Source organism: Hyla sarda, unplaced genomic scaffold (genome assembly GCF_029499605.1).
Source record: "Hyla sarda isolate aHylSar1 unplaced genomic scaffold, aHylSar1.hap1 scaffold_1634, whole genome shotgun sequence".
Classification (NCBI taxonomy): domain Eukaryota; kingdom Metazoa; phylum Chordata; class Amphibia; order Anura; family Hylidae; genus Hyla; species Hyla sarda.
In genome coordinates, this window is record NW_026608271.1 from 43855 (window position 1) to 67500 (window position 23646).

The following is a 23646-nucleotide window of genomic DNA, read 5'->3' on the forward strand; positions in this document are numbered from 1 at the left end:
AAAGGCATTAGTGCTATGACAGGGTTTGAAGAAGAAGAAGAAGAAGAAGACGGAAAAAAATATATATAAAAAGAAAAAGAGAGAGAGAGAGACTGACTTAGTGAGCGAGTGAGTGAGAGAGTGAGAGTGAGTGAGAGTGAATGAGTGAGTGAGTGATTGAGTGAGTGAGTGAGTGAGTGAGTGAGAACAAATGAGTTAAAGCAAGTGAGTGAGAGAGATCGAATGAATGAAAGTCTGAATGACAGAAAGAAAAAAGGATGAAGAAAGAAACATGAAGAAAAAAAAATGTATATGGAGTTGCTGACATGAGTGCAATCTACAAAGCCGTTGAGGCTGATCCTCATGGGAGGATTATTGCACCAGGACCCTTAGCACTTTTAAAATGCCATTCAATGCCACGGGCTAGATGTAAACTGCAGATGACCATGTTGTGGAAGTTACCATGGATACCCAAGTGATGTGTGAGCTAACACATAGGCCCAACAGATTCCAAGAAGGCCAGAATCACCAGCGGCACCACCATCGATTGTCAGGTCACCCGGATTCAGCAAATACCAGAGTCCAAAATGATGCAGGTTTATACTGTTAATTTTCAGTTTATCGTTACAGTTGGTGTTATTCCATGTCGGAAGGGACGCAGCTACAGCCAGTGGGGTAACTAGAGACAGGCAGGCAGCTATGTGCAACAAAGGTAGGCGTGTTGTTTTCATATGCAGATCTGAAATATTGTCTTATATGCAAGAGGAGGAGTGATGGGGGTTCAGGCAAAAGCCAGGCTATGGATTGCATTGCTAAATGCTCCATCAGAGTGCAATGGTCGCCTGTCCTTTTTTTAAGTGATGATGTGGGTTTAGCCTGTGCTGTATGTATGTATGGGTTGCTGACTGCCACCCACCCAGAGAGTGTATGGGAGGCTGGTTGGCTGCCAGCCTTCCTTCCATTCCTATGAGTAATGTGAGTGCTCATGAAGGGGACATGGTTGGGTCCACCTCTTTCCCGGTTATCCCCTCTAGGCCTTTTGGCTTAGATCAAGTGTTAAAAAAGAAAGGATCTTGCGACAGATTGCATCCTGAGGCACGTTTTTTTTTGTGTGAATACTTGCACTTGGGTGACTTGTGAGCACATACTGATACATACGTTCCCTATCTGGGGACCATAAATTAAATGGATTTTTGAGAAAGGGAGCTGATTTGGAAGCTTGCTTCTGTCGCCCTATGCATTGACCCGATGTGGCAGTATCTTTGGGTAGTGAACAGTGCACCACCCCATTCCAGTGTTAAACAAGAAAGATTCTCATTTAATCCTCCGTGGGTGAGAATTTGAGTTTGAGAATTGGAGACCAAAATGATGAGTTGCACTGACTGGTTTATGAACGTCTATTCATTTAGCGTTTTAATGACCATGTTTGCACACTGATTGGTGTAAAAAAATAAAATAAAACTAAATAATAATAATCTAGCACACCTGTGCAGGTTTGACATGACATGACAGGTAGCTGTCTTGTGGGTGGTGCTGAATCCTGTTAAATGACGTGAGGGTCTCATGCCTATACACAAGGGTGTGTCATTGCTGTTGCTTGACCATGCATTGGTTTCTGTGGTCAGTGAATGATAAAAACAAAATTTACCATCCATTGATGGATGGGAAATCCGCCATGAGGCATTTGTTTTTAGAAACTGCTGCTCACAACCAATGTTGCAATGGAGTGTCTCCATCTGCTGGTGGTATTGGAAAGGCATTAGTGCTATGACAGGGTCTGAAGAAGAAGAAGAAGAAGAAGACGGAAAAAAATATATATAAAAAGAAAAAGAGAGAGAGAGAGACTGACTTAGTGAGCGAGTGAGTGAGAGAGTGAGAGTGAGTGAGAGTGAATGAGTGAGTGAGTGATTGAGTGAGTGAGTGAGTGAGTGAGAACAAATGAGTTAAAGCAAGTGAGTGAGAGAGATCGAATGAATGAAAGTCTGAATGACAGAAAGAAAAAAGGATGAAGAAAGAAGCATGAAGAAAAAAAAATGTATATGGAGTTGCTGACATGAGTGCAATCTACAAAGCCGTTGAGGCTGATCCTCATGGGAGGATTATTGCACCAGGACCCTTAGCACTTTTAAAATGCCATTCAATGCCACGGGCTAGATGTAAACTGCAGATGACCATGTTGTGGTAGTTACCATGGATACCCAAGTGATGTGTGAGCTAACACATAGGCCCAACAGATTCCAAGAAGGCCAGAATCACCAGCGGCACCACCATCGATTGTCAGGTCACCCGGATTCAGCAAATACCAGAGTCCAAAATGATGCAGGTTTATACTGTTAATTTTCAGTTTATCGTTACAGTTGGTGTTATTCCATGTCGGAAGGGACGCAGCTACAGCCAGTGGGGTAACTAGAGACAGGCAGGCAGCTATGTGCAACAAAGGTAGGCGTGTTGTTTTCATATGCAGATCTGAAATATTGTCTTATATGCAAGAGGAGGAGTGATGGGGGTTCAGGCAAAAGCCAGGCTATGGATTGCATTGCTAAATGCTCCATCAGAGTGCAATGGTCGCCTGTCCTTTTTTTAAGTGATGATGTGGGTTTAGCCTGTGCTGTATGTATGTATGGGTGGCTGACTGCCACCCACCCAGAGAGTGTATGGGAGGCTGGTTGGCTGCCAGCCTTCCTTCCATTCCTATGAGTAATGTGAGTGCTCATGAAGGGGGCATGGTTGGGTCCACCCCTTTCCCGGTTATCCTCTCTAAGCCTTTTGGCTTAGATCAAGTGTAAAAAAAGAAAGGATCTTGCGACAGATCGCATCCTGAGGCACGTTTTTTTTTGTGTGAATACTTGCACTTGGGTGACTTGTGAGCACATACTGATACATACGTTCCCTATCTGGGGACCATAAATTAAATGGATTTTTGAGAAAGGGAGCTGATTTGGAAGCTTGCTTCTGTCGCCCTATGCATTGACCCGATGTGGCAGTATCTTCGGGTAGTGAACAGTGCACCACCCCATTCCAGTGTTAAACAAGAAAGATTCTCATTTAATCCTCCGTGGGTGAGAATTTGAGTTTGAGAATTGGAGACCAAAATGATGAGTTGCACTGACTGGTTTATGAACGTCTATTCATTTAGCGTTTTAATGACCATGTTTGCACACTGATTGGTGTAAAAAAATAAAATAAAACTAAATAATAATAATCTAGCACACCTGTGCAGGTTTGACATGACATGACAGGTAGCTGTCTTGTGGGTGGTGCTGAATCCTGTTAAATGACGTGAGGGTCTCATGCCTATACACAAGGGTGTGTCATTGCTGTTGCTTGACCATGCATTGGTTTCTGTGGTCAGTGAATGATAAAAACAAAATTTACCATCCATTGATGGATGGGAAATCCACCATGAGGCATTTGTTTTTAGAAACTGCTGCTCACAACCAATGTTGCAATGGAGTGTCTCCATCTGCTGGTGGTATTGGAAAGGCATTAGTGCTATGACAGGGTCTGAAGAAGAAGAAGAAGAAGACGGAAAAAAATATATATAAAAAGAAAAAGAGAGAGAGAGAGAGAGAGACTGACTTAGTGAGCGAGTGAGTGAGAGAGTGAGAGTGAGTGAGAGTGAATGAGTGAGTGAGTGATTGAGTGAGTGAGTGAGTGAGAACAAATGAGTTAAAGCAAGTGAGTGAGAGAGATCGAATGAATGAAAGTCTGAATGACAGAAAGAAAAAAGGATGAAGAAAGAAGCATGAAGAAAAAAAAATGTATATGGAGTTGCTGACATGAGTGCAATCTACAAAGCCGTTGAGGCTGATCCTCATGGGAGGATTATTGCACCAGGACCCTTAGCACTTTTAAAATGCCATTCAATGCCACGGGCTAGATGTAAACTGCAGATGACCATGTTGTGGTAGTTACCATGGATACCCAAGTGATGTGTGAGCTAACACATAGGCCCAACAGATTCCAAGAAGGCCAGAATCACCAGCGGCACCACCATCGATTGTCAGGTCACCCGGATTCAGCAAATACCAGAGTCCAAAATGATGCAGGTTTATACTGTTAATTTTCAGTTTATCGTTACAGTTGGTGTTATTCCATGTCGGAAGGGACGCAGCTACAGCCAGTGGGGTAACTAGAGACAGGCAGGCAGCTATGTGCAACAAAGGTAGGCGTGTTGTTTTCATATGCAGATCTGAAATATTGTCTTATATGCAAGAGGAGGAGTGATGGGGGTTCAGGCAAAAGCCAGGCTATGGATTGCATTGCTAAATGCTCCATCAGAGTGCAATGGTCGCCTGTCCTTTTTTTAAGTGATGATGTGGGTTTAGCCTGTGCTGTATGTATGTATGGGTGGCTGACTGCCACCCACCCAGAGAGTGTATGGGAGGCTGGTTGGCTGCCAGCCTTCCTTCCATTCCTATGAGTAATGTGAGTGCTCATGAAGGGGACATGGTTGGGTCCACCCCTTTCCCGGTTATCCCCTCTAGGCCTTTTGGCTTAGATCAAGTGTAAAAAAAGAAAGGATCTTGCGACAGATCGCATCCTGAGGCACGTTTTTTTTTTGTGTGAATACTTGCACTTGGGTGACTTGTGAGCACATACTGATACATACGTTCCCTATCTGGGGACCATAAATTAAATGGATTTTTGAGAAAGGGAGCTGATTTGGAAGCTTGCTTCTGTCGCCCTATGCATTGACCCGATGTGGCAGTATCTTCGGGTAGTGAACAGTGCACCACCCCATTCCAGTGTTAAACAAGAAAGATTCTCATTTAATCCTCCGTGGGTGAGAATTTGAGTTTGAGAATTGGAGACCAAAATGATGAGTTGCACTGACTGGTTTATGAACGTCTATTCATTTAGCGTTTTAATGACCATGTTTGCACACTGATTGGTGTAAAAAAATAAAATAAAACTAAATAATAATAATCTAGCACACCTGTGCAGGTTTGACATGACATGACAGGTAGCTGTCTTGTGGGTGGTGCTGAATCCTGTTAAATGACGTGAGGGTCTCATGCCTATACACAAGGGTGTGTCATTGCTGTTGCTTGACCATGCATTGGTTTCTGTGGTCAGTGAATGATAAAAACAAAATTTACCATCCATTGATGGATGGGAAATCCGCCATGAGGCATTTGTTTTTAGAAACTGCTGCTCACAACCAATGTTGCAATGGAGTGTCTCCATCTGCTGGTGGTATTGGAAAGGCATTAGTGCTATGACAGGGTCTGAAGAAGAAGAAGAAGAAGAAGACGGAAAAAAATATATATAAAAAGAAAAAGAGAGAGAGAGAGAGACTGACTTAGTGAGCGAGTGAGTGAGAGAGTGAGAGTGAGTGAGAGTGAATGAGTGAGTGAGTGATTGAGTGAGTGAGTGAGTGAGAACAAATGAGTTAAAGCAAGTGAGTGAGAGAGATCGAATGAATGAAAGTCTGAATGACAGAAAGAAAAAAGGATGAAGAAAGAAGCATGAAGAAAAAAAAATGTATATGGAGTTGCTGACATGAGTGCAATCTACAAAGCCGTTGAGGCTGATCCTCATGGGAGGATTATTGCACCAGGACCCTTAGCACTTTTAAAATGCCATTCAATGCCACGGGCTAGATGTAAACTGCAGATGACCATGTTGTGGTAGTTACCATGGATACCCAAGTGATGTGTGAGCTAACACATAGGCCCAACAGATTCCAAGAAGGCCAGAATCACCAGCGGCACCACCATCGATTGTCAGGTCACCCGGATTCAGCAAATACCAGAGTCCAAAATGATGCAGGTTTATACTGTTAATTTTCAATTTATCGTTACAGTTGGTGTTATTCCATGTCGGAAGGGACGCAGCTACAGCCAGTGGGGTAACTAGAGACAGGCAGGCAGCTATGTGCAACAAAGGTAGGCGTGTTGTTTTCATATGCAGATCTGAAATATTGTCTTATATGCAAGAGGAGGAGTGATGGGGGTTCAGGCAAAAGCCAGGCTATGGATTGCATTGCTAAATGCTCCATCAGAGTGCAATGGTCGCCTGTCCTTTTTTTAAGTGATGATGTGGGTTTAGCCTGTGCTGTATGTATGTATGGGTGGCTGACTGCCACCCACCCAGAGAGTGTATGGGAGGCTGGTTGGCTGCCAGCCTTCCTTCCATTCCTATGAGTAATGTGAGTGCTCATGAAGGGGACATGGTTGGGTCCACCCCTTTCCCGGTTATCCCCTCTAGGCCTTTTGGCTTAGATCAAGTGTAAAAAAAGAAAGGATCTTGCGACAGATCGCATCCTGAGGCACGTTTTTTTTTGTGTGAATACTTGCACTTGGGTGACTTGTGAGCACATACTGATACATACGTTCCCTATCTGGGGACCATAAATTAAATGGATTTTTGAGAAAGGGAGCTGATTTGGAAGCTTGCTTCTGTCGCCCTATGCATTGACCCGATGTGGCAGTATCTTCGGGTAGTGAACAGTGCACCACCCCATTCCAGTGTTAAACAAGAAAGATTCTCATTTAATCCTCCGTGGGTGAGAATTTGAGTTTGAGAATTGGAGACCAAAATGATGAGTTGCACTGACTGGTTTATGAACGTCTATTCATTTAGCGTTTTAATGACCATGTTTGCACACTGATTGGTGTAAAAAAATAAAATAAAACTAAATAATAATAATCTAGCACACCTGTGCAGGTTTGACATGACATGACAGGTAGCTGTCTTGTGGGTGGTGCTGAATCCTGTTAAATGACGTGAGGGTCTCATGCCTATACACAAGGGTGTGTCATTGCTGTTGCTTGACCATGCATTGGTTTCTGTGGTCAGTGAATGATAAAAACAAAATTTACCATCCATTGATGGATGGGAAATCCGCCATGAGGCATTTGTTTTTAGAAACTGCTGCTCACAACCAATGTTGCAATGGAGTGTCTCCATCTGCTGGTGGTATTGGAAAGGCATTAGTGATATGACAGGGTCTGAAGAAGAAGAAGAAGAAGACGGAAAAAAATATATATAAAAAGAAAAAGAGAGAGAGAGAGACTGACTTAGTGAGCGAGTGAGTGAGAGAGTGAGAGTGAGTGAGAGTGAATGAGTGAGTGAGTGATTGAGTGAGTGAGTGAGAACAAATGAGTTAAAGCAAGTGAGTGAGAGAGATCGAATGAATGAAAGTCTGAATGACAGAAAGAAAAAAGGATGAAGAAAGAAGCATGAAGAAAAAAAATGTATATGGAGTTGCTGACATGAGTGCAATCTACAAAGCCGTTGAGGCTGATCCTCATGGGAGGATTATTGCACCAGGACCCTTAGCACTTTTAAAATGCCATTCAATGCCACGGGCTAGATGTAAACTGCAGATGACCATGTTGTGGTAGTTACCATGGATACCCAAGTGATGTGTGAGCTAACACATAGGCCCAACAGATTCCAAGAAGGCCAGAATCACCAGCGGCACCACCATCGATTGTCAGGTCACCCGGATTCAGCAAATACCAGAGTCCAAAATGATGCAGGTTTATACTGTTAATTTTCAGTTTATCGTTACAGTTGGTGTTATTCCATGTCGGAAGGGACGCAGCTACAGCCAGTGGGGTAACTAGAGACAGGCAGGCAGCTATGTGCAACAAAGGTAGGCGTGTTGTTTTCATATGCAGATCTGAAATATTGTCTTATATGCAAGAGGAGGAGTGATGGGGGTTCAGGCAAAAGCCAGGCTATGGATTGCATTGCTAAATGCTCCATCAGAGTGCAATGGTCGCCTGTCCTTTTTTTAAGTGATGATGTGGGTTTAGCCTGTGCTGTATGTATGGGTGGCTGACTGCCACCCACCCAGAGAGTGTATGGGAGGCTGGTTGGCTGCCAGCCTTCCTTCCATTCCTATGAGTAATGTGAGTGCTCATGAAGGGGACATGGTTGGGTCCACCCCTTTCCCGGTTATCCCCTCTAGGCCTTTTGGCTTAGATCAAGTATAAAAAAAAGAAAGGATCTTGCGACAGATCGCATCCTGAGGCACGTTTTTTTTTTGTGTGAATACTTGCACTTGGGTGACTTGTGAGCACATACTGATACATATGTTCCCTATCTGGGGACCATAAATTAAATGGATTTTTGAGAAAGGGAGCTGATTTGGAAGCTTGCTTCTGTCGCCCTATGCATTGACCCGATGTGGCAGTATCTTCGGGTAGTGAACAGTGCACCACCCCATTCCAGTGTTAAACAAGAAAGATTCTCATTTAATCCTCCGTGGGTGAGAATTTGAGTTTGGGAATTGGAGACCAAAATGATGAGTTGCACTGACTGGTTTATGAACGTCTATTCATTTAGCGTTTTAATGACCATGTTTGCACACTGATTGGTGTAAAAAAATAAAATAAAACTAAATAATAATAATCTAGCACACCTGTGCAGGTTTGACATGACATGACAGGTAGCTGTCTTGTGGGTGGTGCTGAATCCTGTTAAATGACGTGAGGGTCTCATGCCTATACACAAGGGTGTGTCATTGCTGTTGCTTGACCATGCATTGGTTTCTGTGGTCAGTGAATGATAAAAACAAAATTTACCATCCATTGATGGATGGGAAATCCGCCATGAGGCATTTGTTTTTAGAAACTGCTGCTCACAACCAATGTTGCAATGGAGTGTCTCCATCTGCTGGTGGTATTGGAAAGGCATTAGTGCTATGACAGGGTCTGAAGAAGAAGAAGAAGAAGAAGAAGAAGAAGACGGAAAAAAATATATATAAAAAGAAAAAGAGAGAGAGAGAGAGAGACTGACTTAGTGAGCGAGTGAGTGAGAGAGTGAGAGTGAGTGAGAGTGAATGAGTGAGTGAGTGAGTGATTGAGTGAGTGAGTGAGTGAGTGAGAACAAATGAGTTAAAGCAAGTGAGTGAGAGAGATCGAATGAATGAAAGTCCGAATGACAGAAAGAAAAAAGGATGAAGAAAGAAGCATGAAGAAAAAAAAATGTATATGGAGTTGCTGACATGAGTGCAATCTACAAAGCCGTTGAGGCTGATCCTCATGGGAGGATTATTGCACCAGGACCCTTAGCACTTTTAAAATGCCATTCAATGCCACGGGCTAGATGTAAACTGCAGATGACCATGTTGTGGTAGTTACCATGGATACCCAAGTGATGTGTGAGCTAACACATAGGCCCAACAGATTCCAAGAAGGCCAGAATCACCAGCGGCACCACCATCGATTGTCAGGTCACCCGGATTCAGCAAATACCAGAGTCCAAAATGATGCAGGTTTATACTGTTAATTTTCAGTTTATCGTTACAGTTGGTGTTATTCCATGTCGGAAGGGACGCAGCTACAGCCAGTGGGGTAACTAGAGACAGGCAGGCAGCTATGTGCAACAAAGGTAGGAGTGTTGTTTTCATATGCAGATCTGAAATATTGTCTCATATGCAAGAGGAGGAGTGATGGGGGTTCAGGCAAAAGCCAGGCTATGGATTGCATTGCTAAATGCTCCATCAGAGTGCAATGGTCGCCTGTCCTTTTTTTAAGTGATGATGTGGGTTTAGCCTGTGCTGTATGTATGTATGGGTGGCTGACTGCCACCCACCCACCCAGAGAGTGTATGGGAGGCTGGTTGGCTGCCAGCCTTCCTTCCATTCCTATGAGTAATGTGAGTGCTCATGAAGGGGACATGGTTGGGTCCACCCCTTTCCCGGTTATCCCCTCTAGGCCTTTTGGCTTAGATCAAGTGTAAAAAAAGAAAGGATCTTGCGACAGATCGCATCCTGAGGCACGTTTTTTTTTGTGTGAATACTTGCACTTGGGTGACTTGTGAGCACATACTGATACATACATTCCCTATCTGGGGACCATAAATTAAATGGATTTTTGAGAAAGGGAGCTGATTTGGAAGCTTGCTTCTGTCGCCCTATGCATTGACCCGATGTGGCAGTATCTTCGGGTAGTGAACAGTGCACCACCCCATTCCAGTGTTAAACAAGAAAGATTCTCATTTAATCCTCCGTGGGTGAGAATTTGAGTTTGAGAATTGGAGACCAAAATGATGAGTTGCACTGACTGGTTTATGAACGTCTATTCATTTAGCGTTTTAATGACCATGTTTGCACACTGATTGGTGTAAAAAAATAAAATAAAACTAAATAATAATAATCTAGCACACCTGTGCAGGTTTGACATGACATGACAGGTAGCTGTCTTGTGGGTGGTGCTGAATCCTGTTAAATGACGTGAGGGTCTCATGCCTATACACAAGGGTGTGTCATTGCTGTTGCTTGACCATGCATTGGTTTCTGTGGTCAGTGAATGATAAAAACAAAATTTACCATCCATTGATGGATGGGAAATCCGCCATGAGGCATTTGTTTTTAGAAACTGCTGCTCACAACCAATGTTGCAATGGAGTGTCTCCATCTGCTGGTGGTATTGGAAAGGCATTAGTGCTATGACAGGGTCTGAAGAAGAAGAAGAAGAAGACGGAAAAAAATATATATAAAAAGAAAAAGAGAGAGAGAGAGAGAGAGAGAGAGAGACTGACTTAGTGAGCGAGTGAGTGAGAGAGTGAGAGTGAGTGAGAGTGAATGAGTGAGTGAGTGATTGAGTGAGTGAGTGAGTGAGAACAAATGAGTTAAAGCAAGTGAGTGAGAGAGATCGAATGAATGAAAGTCTGAATGACAGAAAGAAAAAAGGATGAAGAAAGAAGCATGAAGAAAAAAAAATGTATATGGAGTTGCTGACATGAGTGCAATCTACAAAGCCGTTGAGGCTGATCCTCATGGGAGGATTATTGCACCAGGACCCTTAGCACTTTTAAAATGCCATTCAATGCCACGGGCTAGATGTAAACTGCAGATGACCATGTTGTGGTAGTTACCATGGATACCCAAGTGATGTGTGAGCTAACACATAGGCCCAACAGATTCCAAGAAGGCCAGAATCACCAGCGGCACCACCATCGATTGTCAGGTCACCCGGATTCAGCAAATACCAGAGTCCAAAATGATGCAGGTTTATACTGTTAATTTTCAGTTTATCGTTACAGTTGGTGTTATTCCATGTCGGAAGGGACGCAGCTACAGCCAGTGGGGTAACTAGAGACAGGCAGGCAGCTATGTGCAACAAAGGTAGGCGTGTTGTTTTCATATGCAGATCTGAAATATTGTCTTATATGCAAGAGGAGGAGTGATGGGGGTTCAGGCAAAAGCCAGGCTATGGATTGCATTGCTAAATGCTCCATCAGAGTGCAATGGTCGCCTGTCCTTTTTTTAAGTGATGATGTGGGTTTAGCCTGTGCTGTATGTATGTATGGGTGGCTGACTGCCACCCACCCAGAGAGTGTATGGGAGGCTGGTTGGCTGCCAGCCTTCCTTCCATTCCTATGAGTAATGTGAGTGCTCATGAAGGGGACATGGTTGGGTCCACCCCTTTCCCGGTTATCCCCTCTAGGCCTTTTGGCTTAGATCAAGTGTAAAAAAAGAAAGGATCTTGCGACAGATCGCATCCTGAGGCACGTTTTTTTTGTGTGAATACTTGCACTTGGGTGACTTGTGAGCACATACTGATACATACGTTCCCTATCTGGGGACCATAAATTAAATGGATTTTTGAGAAAGGGAGCTGATTTGGAAGCTTGCTTCTGTCGCCCTATGCATTGACCCGATGTGGCAGTATCTTCGGGTAGTGAACAGTGCACCACCCCATTCCAGTGTTAAACAAGAAAGATTCTCATTTAATCCTCCGTGGGTGAGAATTTGAGTTTGAGAATTGGAGACCAAAATGATGAGTTGCACTGACTGGTTTATGAACGTCTATTCATTTAGCGTTTTAATGACCATGTTTGCACACTGATTGGTGTAAAAAAATAAAATAAAACTAAATAATAATAATCTAGCACACCTGTGCAGGTTTGACATGACATGACAGGTAGCTGTCTTGTGGGTGGTGCTGAATCCTGTTAAATGACGTGAGGGTCTCATGCCTATACACAAGGGTGTGTCATTGCTGTTGCTTGACCATGCATTGGTTTCTGTGGTCAGTGAATGATAAAAACAAAATTTACCATCCATTGATGGATGGGAAATCCGCCATGAGGCATTTGTTTTTAGAAACTGCTGCTCACAACCAATGTTGCAATGGAGTGTCTCCATCTGCTGGTGGTATTGGAAAGGCATTAGTGCTATGACAGGGTCTGAAGAAGAAGAAGAAGACGGAAAAAAATATATATAAAAAGAAAAAGAGAGAGAGAGAGAGAGAGAGACTGACTTAGTGAGCGAGTGAGTGAGAGAGTGAGAGTGAGTGAGAGTGAATGAGTGAGTGAGTGATTGAGTGAGTGAGTGAGTGAGAACAAATGAGTTAAAGCAAGTGAGTGAGAGAGATTGAATGAATGAAAGTCTGAATGACAGAAAGAAAAAAGGATGAAGAAAGAAGCATGAAGAAAAAAAAATGTATATGGAGTTGCTGACATGAGTGCAATCTACAAAGCCGTTGAGGCTGATCCTCATGGGAGGATTATTGCACCAGGACCCTTAGCACTTTTAAAATGCCATTCAATGCCACGGGCTAGATGTAAACTGCAGATGACCATGTTGTGGTAGTTACCATGGATACCCAAGTGATGTGTGAGCTAACACATAGGCCCAACAGATTCCAAGAAGGCCAGAATCACCAGCGGCACCACCATCGATTGTCAGGTCACCCGGATTCAGCAAATACCAGAGTCCAAAATGATGCAGGTTTATACTGTTAATTTTCAGTTTATCGTTACAGTTGGTGTTATTCCATGTCGGAAGGGACGCAGCTACAGCCAGTGGGGTAACTAGAGACAGGCAGGCAGCTATGTGCAACAAAGGTAGGCGTGTTGTTTTCATATGCAGATCTGAAATATTGTCTTATATGCAAGAGGAGGAGTGATGGGGGTTCAGGCAAAAGCCAGGCTATGGATTGCATTGCTAAATGCTCCATCAGAGTGCAATGGTCGCCTGTCCTTTTTTTAAGTGATGATGTGGGTTTAGCCTGTGCTGTATGTATGTATGGGTGGCTGACTGCCACCCACCCAGAGAGTGTATGGGAGGCTGGTTGGCTGCCAGCCTTCCTTCCATTCCTATGAGTAATGTGAGTGCTCATGAAGGGGACATGGTTGGGTCCACCCCTTTCCCGGTTATCCCCTCTAGGCCTTTTGGCTTAGATCAAGTGTAAAAAAAGAAAGGATCTTGCGACAGATCGCATCCTGAGGCACGTTTTTTTTTTGTGTGAATACTTGCACTTGGGTGACTTGTGAGCACATACTGATACATACGTTCCCTATCTGGGGACCATAAATTAAATGGATTTTTGAGAAAGGGAGCTGATTTGGAAGCTTGCTTCTGTCGCCCTATGCATTGACCCGATGTGGCAGTATCTTCGGGTAGTGAACAGTGCACCACCCCATTCCAGTGTTAAACAAGAAAGATTCTCATTTAATCCTCCGTGGGTGAGAATTTGAGTTTGAGAATTGGAGACCAAAATGATGAGTTGCACTGACTGGTTTATGAACGTCTATTCATTTAGCGTTTTAATGACCATGTTTGCACACTGATTGGTGTAAAAAAATAAAATAAAACTAAATAATAATAATCTAGCACACCTGTGCAGGTTTGACATGACATGACAGGTAGCTGTCTTGTGGGTGGTGCTGAATCCTGTTAAATGACGTGAGGGTCTCATGCCTATACACAAGGGTGTGTCATTGCTGTTGCTTGACCATGCATTGGTTTCTGTGGTCAGTGAATGATAAAAACAAAATTTACCATCCATTGATGGATGGGAAATCCGCCATGAGGCATTTGTTTTTAGAAACTGCTGCTCACAACCAATGTTGCAATGGAGTGTCTCCATCTGCTGGTGGTATTGGAAAGGCATTAGTGCTATGACAGGGTCTGAAGAAGAAGAAGAAGACGGAAAAAAATATATATAAAAAGAAAAAGAGAGAGAGAGAGAGAGAGAGACTGACTTAGTGAGCGAGTGAGTGAGAGAGTGAGAGTGAGTGAGAGTGAATGAGTGAGTGAGTGATTGAGTGAGTGAGTGAGTGAGTGAGTGAGAACAAATGAGTTAAAGCAAGTGAGTGAGAGTGATCGAATGAATGAAAGTCTGAATGACAGAAAGAAAAAAGGATGAAGAAAGAAGCATGAAGAAAAAAAAATGTATATGGAGTTGCTGACATGAGTGCAATCTACAAAGCCGTTGAGGCTGATCCTCATGGGAGGATTATTGCACCAGGACCCTTAGCACTTTTAAAATGCCATTCAATGCCACGGGCTAGATGTAAACTGCAGATGACCATGTTGTGGTAGTTACCATGGATACCCAAGTGATGTGTGAGCTAACACATAGGCCCAACAGATTCCAAGAAGGCCAGAATCACCAGCGGCACCACCATCGATTGTCAGGTCACCCGGATTCAGCAAATACCAGAGTCCAAAATGATGCAGGTTTATACTGTTAATTTTCAGTTTATCGTTACAGTTGGTGTTATTCCATGTCGGAAGGGACGCAGCTACAGCCAGTGGGGTAACTAGAGACAGGCAGGCAGCTATGTGCAACAAAGGTAGGCGTGTTGTTTTCATATGCAGATCTGAAATATTGTCTTATATGCAAGAGGAGGAGTGATGGGGGTTCAGGCAAAAGCCAGGCTATGGATTGCATTGCTAAATGCTCCATCAGAGTGCAATGGTCGCCTGTCCTTTTTTTAAGTGATGATGTGGGTTTAGCCTGTGCTGTATGTATGTATGGGTGGCTGACTGCCACCCACCCAGAGAGTGTATGGGAGGCTGGTTGGCTGCCAGCCTTCCTTCCATTCCTATGAGTAATGTGAGTGCTCATGAAGGGGACATGGTTGGGTCCACCCCTTTCCCGGTTATCCCCTCTAGGCCTTTTGGCTTAGATCAAGTGTAAAAAAAGAAAGGATCTTGCGACAGATCGCATCCTGAGGCACGTTTTTTTTTTGTGTGAATACTTGCACTTGGGTGACTTGTGAGCACATACTGATACATACGTTCCCTATCTGGGGACCATAAATTAAATGGATTTTTGAGAAAGGGAGCTGATTTGGAAGCTTGCTTCTGTCGCCCTATGCATTGACCCGATGTGGCAGTATCTTCGGGTAGTGAACAGTGCACCACCCCATTCCAGTGTTAAACAAGAAAGATTCTCATTTAATCCTCCGTGGGTGAGAATTTGAGTTTGAGAATTGGAGACCAAAATGATGAGTTGCACTGACTGGTTTATGAACGTCTATTCATTTAGCGTTTTAATGACCATGTTTGCACACTGATTGGTGTAAAAAAATAAAATAAAACTAAATAATAATAATCTAGCACACCTGTGCAGGTTTGACATGACATGACAGGTAGCTGTCTTGTGGGTGGTGCTGAATCCTGTTAAATGACGTGAGGGTCTCATGCCTATACACAAGGGTGTGTCATTGCTGTTGCTTGACCATGCATTGGTTTCTGTGGTCAGTGAATGATAAAAACAAAATTTACCATCCATTGATGGATGGGAAATCCGCCATGAGGCATTTGTTTTTAGAAACTGCTGCTCACAACCAATGTTGCAATGGAGTGTCTCCATCTGCTGGTGGTATTGGAAAGGCATTAGTGCTATGACAGGGTCTGAAGAAGAAGAAGAAGACGGAAAAAAATATATATAAAAAGAAAAAGAGAGAGAGAGAGAGAGAGACTGACTTAGTGTGAGAGTGAGTGAGAGTGAATGAGTGAGTGAGTGATTGAGTGAGTGAGTGAGTGAGAACAAATGAGTTAAAGCAAGTGAGTGAGAGAGATCGAATGAATGAAAGTCTGAATGACAGAAAGAAAAAAGGATGAAGAAAGAAACATGAAGAAAAAAAAATGTATATGGAGTTGCTGACATGAGTGCAATCTACAAAGCCGTTGAGGCTGATCCTCATGGGAGGATTATTGCACCAGGACCCTTAGCACTTTTAAAATGCCATTCAATGCCACGGGCTAGATGTAAACTGCAGATGACCATGTTGTGGAAGTTACCATGGATACCCAAGTGATGTGTGAGCTAACACATAGGCCCAACAGATTCCAAGAAGGCCAGAATCACCAGCGGCACCACCATCGATTGTCAGGTCACCCGGATTCAGCAAATACCAGAGTCCAAAATGATGCAGGTTTATACTGTTAATTTTCAGTTTATCGTTACAGTTGGTGTTATTCCATGTCGGAAGGGACGCAGCTACAGCCAGTGGGGTAACTAGAGACAGGCAGGCAGCTATGTGCAACAAAGGTAGGCGTGTTGTTTTCATATGCAGATCTGAAATATTGTCTTATATGCAAGAGGAGGAGTGATGGGGGTTCAGGCAAAAGCCAGGCTATGGATTGCATTGCTAAATGCTCCATCAGAGTGCAATGGTCGCCTGTCCTTTTTTTAAGTGATGATGTGGGTTTAGCCTGTGCTGTATGTATGTATGGGTTGCTGACTGCCACCCACCCAGAGAGTGTATGGGAGGCTGGTTGGCTGCCAGCCTTCCTTCCATTCCTATGAGTAATGTGAGTGCTCATGAAGGGGACATGGTTGGGTCCACCTCTTTCCCGGTTATCCCCTCTAGGCCTTTTGGCTTAGATCAAGTGTTAAAAAAGAAAGGATCTTGCGACAGATCGCATCCTGAGGCACGTTTTTTTTTTGTGTGAATACTTGCACTTGGGTGACTTGTGAGCACATACTGATACATACGTTCCCTATCTGGGGACCATAAATTAAATGGATTTTTGAGAAAGGGAGCTGATTTGGAAGCTTGCTTCTGTCGCCCTATGCATTGACCCGATGTGGCAGTATCTTTGGGTAGTGAACAGTGCACCACCCCATTCCAGTGTTAAACAAGAAAGATTCTCATTTAATCCTCCGTGGGTGAGAATTTGAGTTTGAGAATTGGAGACCAAAATGATGAGTTGCACTGACTGGTTTATGAACGTCTATTCATTTAGCGTTTTAATGACCATGTTTGCACACTGATTGGTGTAAAAAAATAAAATAAAACTAAATAATAATAATCTAGCACACCTGTGCAGGTTTGACATGACATGACAGGTAGCTGTCTTGTGGGTGGTGCTGAATCCTGTTAAATGACGTGAGGGTCTCATGCCTATACACAAGGGTGTGTCATTGCTGTTGCTTGACCATGCATTGGTTTCTGTGGTCAGTGAATGATAAAAACAAAATTTACCATCCATTGATGGATGGGAAATCCGCCATGAGGCATTTGTTTTTAGAAACTGCTGCTCACAACCAATGTTGCAATGGAGTGTCTCCATCTGCTGGTGGTATTGGAAAGGCATTAGTGCTATGACAGGGTCTGAAGAAGAAGAAGAAGAAGAAGAAGACGGAAAAAAATATATATAAAAAGAAAAAGAGAGAGAGAGAGAGACTGACTTAGTGAGCGAGTGAGTGAGAGAGTGAGAGTGAGTGAGAGTGAATGAGTGAGTGAGTGATTGAGTGAGTGAGTGAGTGAGTGAGTGAGTGAGAACAAATGAGTTAAAGCAAGTGAGTGAGAGAGATTGAATGAATGAAAGTCTGAATGACAGAAAGAAAAAAGGATGAAGAAAGAAGTATGAAGAAAAAAAAATGTATATGGAGTTGCTGACATGAGTGCAATCTACAAAGCCGTTGAGGCTGATCCTCATGGGAGGATTATTGCACCAGGACCCTTAGCACTTTTAAAATGCCATTCAATGCCACGGGCTAGATGTAAACTGCAGATGACCATGTTGTGGTAGTTACCATGGATACCCAAGTGATGTGTGAGCTAACACATAGGCCCAACAGATTCCAAGAAGGCCAGAATCACCAGCGGCACCACCATCGATTGTCAGGTCACCCGGATTCAGCAAATACCAGAGTCCAAAATGATGCAGGTTTATACTGTTAATTTTCAGTTTATCGTTACAGTTGGTGTTATTCCATGTCGGAAGGGACGCAGCTACAGCCAGTGGGGTAACTAGAGACAGGCAGGCAGCTATGTGCAACAAAGGTAGGCGTGTTGTTTTCATATGCAGATCTGAAATATTGTCTTATATGCAAGAGGAGGAGTGATGGGGGTTCAGGCAAAAGCCAGGCTATGGATTGCATTGCTAAATGCTCCATCAGAGTGCAATGGTCGCCTGTCCTTTTTTTAAGTGATGATGTGGGTTTAGCCTGTGCTGTATGTATGTATGGGTGGCTGACTGCCACCCACCCAGAGAGTGTATGGGAGGCTGGTTGGCTGCCAGCCTTCCTTCCATTCCTATGAGTAATGTGAGTGCTCATGAAGGGGACATGGTTGGGTCCACCCCTTTCCCGGTTATCCCCTCTAGGCCTTTTGGCTTAGATCAAGTGTAAAAAAAGAAAGGATCTTGCGACAGATCGCATCCTGAGGCACGTTTTTTTTTGTGTGAATACTTGCACTTGGGTGACTTGTGAGCACATACTGATACATACATTCCCTATCTGGGGACCATAAATTAAATGGATTTTTGAGAAAGGGAGCTGATTTGGAAGCTTGCTTCTGTCGCCCTATGCATTGACCCGATGTGGCAGTATCTTCGGGTAGTGAACAGTGCACCACCCCATTCCAGTGTTAAACAAGAAAGATTCTCATTTAATCCTCCGTGGGTGAGAATTTGAGTTTGAGAATTGGAGACCAAAATGATGAGTTGCACTGACTGGTTTATGAACGTCTATTCATTTAGCGTTTTAATGACCATGTTTGCACACTGATTGGTGTAAAAAAATAAAATAAAACTAAATAATAATAATCTAGCACACCTGTGCAGGTTTGACATGACATGACAGGTAGCTGTCTTGTGGGTGGTGCTGAATCCTGTTAAATGACGTGAGGGTCTCATGCCTATACACAAGGGTGTGTCATTGCTGTTGCTTGACCATGCATTGGTTTCTGTGGTCAGTGAATGATAAAAACAAAATTTACCATCCATTGATGGATGGGAAATCCGCCATGAGGCATTTGTTTTTAGAAACTGCTGCTCACAACCAATGTTGCAATGGAGTGTCTCCATCTGCTGGTGGTATTGGAAAGGCATTAGTGCTATGACAGGGTCTGAAGAAGAAGAAGAAGAAGACGGAAAAAAATATATATAAAAAGAAAAAGAGAGAGAGAGAGAGACTGACTTAGTGAGCGAGTGAGTGAGAGAGTGAGAGTGAGTGAGAGTGAATGAGTGAGTGAGTGATTGAGTGAGTGAGTGAGTGAGAACAAATGAGTTAAAGCAAGTGAGTGAGAGAGATCGAATGAATGAAAGTCTGAATGACAGAAAGAAAAAAGGATGAAGAAAGAAGCATGAAGAAAAAAAAATGTATATGGAGTTGCTGACATGAGTGCAATCTACAAAGCCGTTGAGGCTGATCCTCATGGGAGGATTATTGCACCAGGACCCTTAGCACTTTTAAAATGCCATTCAATGCCACGGGCTAGATGTAAACTGCAGATGACCATGTTGTGGTAGTTACCATGGATACCCAAGTGATGTGTGAGCTAACACATAGGCCCAACAGATTCCAAGAAGGCCAGAATCACCAGCGGCACCACCATCGATTGTCAGGTCACCCGGATTCAGCAAATACCAGAGTCCAAAATGATGCAGGTTTATACTGTTAATTTTCAGTTTATCGTTACAGTTGGTGTTATTCCATGTCGGAAGGGACGCAGCTACAGCCAGTGGGGTAACTAGAGACAGGCAGGCAGCTATGTGCAACAAAGGTAGGCGTGTTGTTTTCATATGCAGATCTGAAATATTGTCTTATATGCAAGAGGAGGAGTGATGGGGGTTCAGGCAAAAGCCAGGCTATGGATTGCATTGCTAAATGCTCCATCAGAGTGCAATGGTCGCCTGTCCTTTTTTTAAGTGATGATGTGGGTTTAGCCTGTGCTGTATGTATGTATGGGTGGCTGACTGCCACCCACCCAGAGAGTGTATGGGAGGCTGGTTGGCTGCCAGCCTTCCTTCCATTCCTATGAGTAATGTGAGTGCTCATGAAGGGGACATGGTTGGGTCCACCCCTTTCCCGGTTATCCCCTCTAGGCCTTTTGGCTTAGATCAAGTGTAAAAAAAGAAAGGATCTTGCGACAGATCGCATCCTGAGGCACGTTTTTTTTTTGTGTGAATACTTGCACTTGGGTGACTTGTGAGCACATACTGATACATACGTTCCCTATCTGGGGACCATAAATTAAATGGATTTTTGAGAAAGGGAGCTGATTTGGAAGCTTGCTTCTGTCGCCCTATGCATTGACCCGATGTGGCAGTATCTTCGGGTAGTGAACAGTGCACCACCCCATTCCAGTGTTAAACAAGAAAGATTCTCATTTAATCCTCCGTGGGTGAGAATTTGAGTTTGAGAATTGGAGACCAAAATGATGAGTTGCACTGACTGGTTTATGAACGTCTATTCATTTAGCGTTTTAATGACCATGTTTGCACACTGATTGGTGTAAAAAAATAAAATAAAACTAAATAATAATAATCTAGCACACCTGTGCAGGTTTGACATGACATGACAGGTAGCTGTCTTGTGGGTGGTGCTGAATCCTGTTAAATGACGTGAGGGTCTCATGCCTATACACAAGGGTGTGTCATTGCTGTTGCTTGACCATGCATTGGTTTCTGTGGTCAGTGAATGATAAAAACAAAATTTACCATCCATTGATGGATGGGAAATCCGCCATGAGGCATTTGTTTTTAGAAACTGCTGCTCACAACCAATGTTGCAATGGAGTGTCTCCATCTGCTGGTGGTATTGGAAAGGCATTAGTGCTATGACAGGGTCTGAAGAAGAAGAAGAAGAAGAAGACGGAAAAAAATATATATAAAAAGAAAAAGAGAGAGAGAGAGAGAGACTGACTTAGTGAGCGAGTGAGTGAGAGAGTGAGAGTGAGTGAGAGTGAATGAGTGAGTGAGTGATTGAGTGAGTGAGTGAGAACAAATGAGTTAAAGCAAGTGAGTGAGAGAGATCGAATGAATGAAAGTCTGAATGACAGAAAGAAAAAAGGATGAAGAAAGAAGCATGAAGAAAAAAAAATGTATATGGAGTTGCTGACATGAGTGCAATCTACAAAGCCGTTGAGGCTGATCCTCATGGGAGGATTATTGCACCAGGACCCTTAGCACTTTTAAAATGCCATTCAATGCCACGGGCTAGATGTAAACTGCAGATGACCATGTTGTGGTAGTTACCATGGATACCCAAGTGATGTGTGAGCTAACACATAGGCCCAACAGATTCCAAGAAGGCCAGAATCACCAGCGGCACCACCATCGATTGTCAGGTCACCCGGATTCAGCAAATACCAGAGTCCAAAATGATGCAGGTTTATACTGTTAATTTTCAATTTATCGTTACAGTTGGTGTTATTCCATGTCGGAAGGGACGCAGCTACAGCCAGTGGGGTAACTAGAGACAGGCAGGCAGCTATGTGCAACAAAGGTAGGCGTGTTGTTTTCATATGCAGATCTGAAATATTGTCTTATATGCAAGAGGAGGAGTGATGGGGGTTCAGGCAAAAGCCAGGCTATGGATTGCATTGCTAAATGCTCCATCAGAGTGCAATGGTCGCCTGTCCTTTTTTTAAGTGATGATGTGGGTTTAGCCTGTGCTGTATGTATGTATGGGTGGCTGACTGCCACCCACCCAGAGAGTGTATGGGAGGCTGGTTGGCTGCCAGCCTTCCTTCCATTCCTATGAGTAATGTGAGTGCTCATGAAGGGGACATGGTTGGGTCCACCCCTTTCCCGGTTATCCCCTCTAGGCCTTTTGGCTTAGATCAAGTGTAAAAAAAGAAAGGATCTTGCGACAGATCGCATCCTGAGGCACGTTTTTTTTTGTGTGAATACTTGCACTTGGGTGACTTGTGAGCACATACTGATACATACGTTCCCTATCTGGGGACCATAAATTAAATGGATTTTTGAGAAAGGGAGCTGATTTGGAAGCTTGCTTCTGTCGCCCTATGCATTGACCCGATGTGGCAGTATCTTCGGGTAGTGAACAGTGCACCACCCCATTCCAGTGTTAAACAAGAAAGATTCTCATTTAATCCTCCGTGGGTGAGAATTTGAGTTTGAGAATTGGAGACCAAAATGATGAGTTGCACTGACTGGTTTATGAACGTCTATTCATTTAGCGTTTTAATGACCATGTTTGCACACTGATTGGTGTAAAAAAATAAAATAAAACTAAATAATAATAATCTAGCACACCTGTGCAGGTTTGACATGACATGACAGGTAGCTGTCTTGTGGGTGGTGCTGAATCCTGTTAAATGACGTGAGGGTCTCATGCCTATACACAAGGGTGTGTCATTGCTGTTGCTTGACCATGCATTGGTTTCTGTGGTCAGTGAATGATAAAAACAAAATTTACCATCCATTGATGGATGGGAAATCCGCCATGAGGCATTTGTTTTTAGAAACTGCTGCTCACAACCAATGTTGCAATGGAGTGTCTCCATCTGCTGGTGGTATTGGAAAGGCATTAGTGATATGACAGGGTCTGAAGAAGAAGAAGAAGAAGACGGAAAAAAATATATATAAAAAGAAAAAGAGAGAGAGAGAGACTGACTTAGTGAGCGAGTGAGTGAGAGAGTGAGAGTGAGTGAGAGTGAATGAGTGAGTGAGTGATTGAGTGAGTGAGTGAGAACAAATGAGTTAAAGCAAGTGAGTGAGAGAGATCGAATGAATGAAAGTCTGAATGACAGAAAGAAAAAAGGATGAAGAAAGAAGCATGAAGAAAAAAAATGTATATGGAGTTGCTGACATGAGTGCAATCTACAAAGCCGTTGAGGCTGATCCTCATGGGAGGATTATTGCACCAGGACCCTTAGCACTTTTAAAATGCCATTCAATGCCACGGGCTAGATGTAAACTGCAGATGACCATGTTGTGGTAGTTACCATGGATACCCAAGTGATGTGTGAGCTAACACATAGGCCCAACAGATTCCAAGAAGGCCAGAATCACCAGCGGCACCACCATCGATTGTCAGGTCACCCGGATTCAGCAAATACCAGAGTCCAAAATGATGCAGGTTTATACTGTTAATTTTCAGTTTATCGTTACAGTTGGTGTTATTCCATGTCGGAAGGGACGCAGCTACAGCCAGTGGGGTAACTAGAGACAGGCAGGCAGCTATGTGCAACAAAGGTAGGCGTGTTGTTTTCATATGCAGATCTGAAATATTGTCTTATATGCAAGAGGAGGAGTGATGGGGGTTCAGGCAAAAGCCAGGCTATGGATTGCATTGCTAAATGCTCCATCAGAGTGCAATGGTCGCCTGTCCTTTTTTTAAGTGATGGTGTGGGTTTAGCCTGTGCTGTATGTATGGGTGGCTGACTGCCACCCACCCAGAGAGTGTATGGGAGGCTGGTTGGCTGCCAGCCTTCCTTCCATTCCTATGAGTAATGTGAGTGCTCATGAAGGGGACATGGTTGGGTCCACCCCTTTCCCGGTTATCCCCTCTAGGCCTTTTGGCTTAGATCAAGTATAAAAAAAAGAAAGGATCTTGCGACAGATCGCATCCTGAGGCACGTTTTTTTTTGTGTGAATACTTGCACTTGGGTGACTTGTGAGCACATACTGATACATATGTTCCCTATCTGGGGACCATAAATTAAATGGATTTTTGAGAAAGGGAGCTGATTTGGAAGCTTGCTTCTGTC

General features: G+C 43.5%; 14 pseudogenes; all 14 read left to right on the forward strand.

Moving 5' to 3' along the window:
• The first annotated feature begins 1002 nt into the window (after positions 1-1002).
• On the forward strand, positions 1003-1266 carry LOC130311447 (U2 spliceosomal RNA; annotated as a pseudogene).
• Positions 1267-2729: 1463 nt separating this feature from the next.
• Positions 2730-2993, forward strand: LOC130311440 (U2 spliceosomal RNA; annotated as a pseudogene).
• Positions 2994-4455: 1462 nt separating this feature from the next.
• LOC130311422 (U2 spliceosomal RNA) lies at positions 4456-4720 on the forward strand (annotated as a pseudogene).
• Positions 4721-6181: 1461 nt separating this feature from the next.
• Positions 6182-6445, forward strand: LOC130311412 (U2 spliceosomal RNA; annotated as a pseudogene).
• Positions 6446-7892: 1447 nt separating this feature from the next.
• Positions 7893-8158, forward strand: LOC130311445 (U2 spliceosomal RNA; annotated as a pseudogene).
• Positions 8159-9642: 1484 nt separating this feature from the next.
• On the forward strand, positions 9643-9906 carry LOC130311435 (U2 spliceosomal RNA; annotated as a pseudogene).
• A 1470-nt stretch (positions 9907-11376) lies between these two features.
• Positions 11377-11639, forward strand: LOC130311451 (U2 spliceosomal RNA; annotated as a pseudogene).
• A 1461-nt stretch (positions 11640-13100) lies between these two features.
• LOC130311423 (U2 spliceosomal RNA) lies at positions 13101-13365 on the forward strand (annotated as a pseudogene).
• A 1469-nt stretch (positions 13366-14834) lies between these two features.
• LOC130311424 (U2 spliceosomal RNA) lies at positions 14835-15099 on the forward strand (annotated as a pseudogene).
• A 1441-nt stretch (positions 15100-16540) lies between these two features.
• On the forward strand, positions 16541-16805 carry LOC130311448 (U2 spliceosomal RNA; annotated as a pseudogene).
• A 1476-nt stretch (positions 16806-18281) lies between these two features.
• LOC130311436 (U2 spliceosomal RNA) lies at positions 18282-18545 on the forward strand (annotated as a pseudogene).
• Positions 18546-20003: 1458 nt separating this feature from the next.
• LOC130311425 (U2 spliceosomal RNA) lies at positions 20004-20268 on the forward strand (annotated as a pseudogene).
• A 1459-nt stretch (positions 20269-21727) lies between these two features.
• Positions 21728-21991, forward strand: LOC130311413 (U2 spliceosomal RNA; annotated as a pseudogene).
• A 1447-nt stretch (positions 21992-23438) lies between these two features.
• LOC130311443 (U2 spliceosomal RNA) overlaps positions 23439-23646 on the forward strand; it is a 265-nt pseudogene continuing 57 nt past the window's right edge.